Source organism: Rutidosis leptorrhynchoides, chromosome 6 (genome assembly GCF_046630445.1).
Source record: "Rutidosis leptorrhynchoides isolate AG116_Rl617_1_P2 chromosome 6, CSIRO_AGI_Rlap_v1, whole genome shotgun sequence".
In the NCBI taxonomy this organism is placed as follows: Eukaryota; Viridiplantae; Streptophyta; class Magnoliopsida; order Asterales; family Asteraceae; genus Rutidosis; species Rutidosis leptorrhynchoides.
In genome coordinates, this window is record NC_092338.1 from 226,859,809 (window position 1) to 226,861,691 (window position 1,883).

Genomic DNA, 1,883 nt, shown 5'->3' on the forward strand with positions numbered 1-1,883 from the left:
CTTAATGTATGAGAAAATCAATGCTAAAATGGGTAAATCAAATCCTGATTTCTTAAAGGAACTTGTTGAAATTGAAAAGAATATGCAACGTGAAAATTATGTGCCTAAGCGTAGACTGGTTTATATCCCTACACTCATGCTAGAGAAATACATTTTAATGCTTGAGAATGAAGTGTTTAACAAACCTAGTTCTAACATTATTACCATAGATGAGGTGTTTGATGAACCAACTTTTGATGTTAAACCAATTCTACCGGCCTTACCTGCATGTTCTGATGATGTTTTCTGTGAAGACCTAGCACATGAATTAACAGACTTATTTGAGACAGAATTCCTAGGTCAAAATTATTTAGATGAAAAGATAGAACCTCAAGATGAACCACCTGTTGAAAACTTGATAGACTTTAACACAACAATTGATCCTTTGAATGAATTCTATGCAAGCATACCTGCTGTACAAATTTTGAGTCGTAAAGTAGATATACTGGAAAAGGAAAATGTTGAATTGCAACTTAAGTGTCAATAATTAGAACAAATGCTTGCTTTGTATGATAAATTGCTTCCACTTCCTAAGCAAGAAAGTACTTATGATTTTAAGGAAGGTGAAGTGATAGTTTTTGCTAAGGAATTATGTCTTGAGATTAAAAGCTTAAAACAAAAGATAATTCAACTGAAACAGGCTAACACACTTAAGCAATCATCTTCTGTTGAAACCAATGTGTCTGAATGTGTTGGTGGGATTACTAAGATGGGGAGGACAACAACATCTAAGGATGCTAAACTCGTTACCATTCTTAAAAATCCTCTACGTTCTCAATTTGGTAAACATGTTTCAAAAGTTGTATCTTCAACACAATTTGTTGTCAAAAAGGTTCATTCTCAAGATGGTTCTGTGTCAACTGAAAAGATTCCTATGATTTCAATGCCAAATAAATCAAATGAGAGTCTTTTAACAAGATCAGTTAAGTCTAAACAACACACGAGTCCTAAACCTTATTTGAGTAAATATGATGCAAAGGAACGTAAAATCAATCATCTCATGTGTCAACTGAAACGTTTGGACGTCTAACTAACAGAGGTGTTTTCTGTGTCACGGGTCATAATCCAAATTTGACTTACAAGTCTGTATGGGTTCCTAAGTCCGACTAAGTCGACCTAGGAAGTCATTACATGTATTTCAATTTTCTTCTGTGAACAAAACATCTACATGGAATAAGTTATGTGTTAAGACTTCCGATAATGATGTAAAACTTGATATTGCATATGATGCTTCATGTAATGTGGTTTTAAATGATGTCTTATTGTCTAAATTTCATGATGCTTTACATGATTATCTCATTGTTGATTCAAAGTTTGTTGTTGGTACTAACCGTAGAGGACCTAAGAAACATTGGGTACCTAAACTCTAGGAAATTACCTGTGAAAACCCTGAAATTTCTGACCAAATTTAAACTTAATCTTTATATGATTTCGACATGATAAGAAAAGTATGTAACGTTAAGTCTCGAAAATTTTGTAACTATGTTTATATATTCACTTACCCTTCGACTATTCCCAACGATTCACGAACGGTTATATTTAACTTGATGTGCATATATAATTATATATAAATATTAATTAAAGACGTTAACAAAGTATTAGATGTATAATACTTTACATGAACGTATTTGTTTCGATATATGTTTAATATATTTATCGACGGAATTAAAAGATGATATCAAATAATTGAATTATCAGATACATTGTGATATGATTACGAGTCTCTATTGAGAGGTCCACTTTGATTTAGGAAAAACCTTTCCTTTTTAACGATATTCGGAAATGATGGTAAAGTGGTCTTCAAGTAGGGACAAAGTGTCAAGTAGCGAGAGCTAGACAGATTG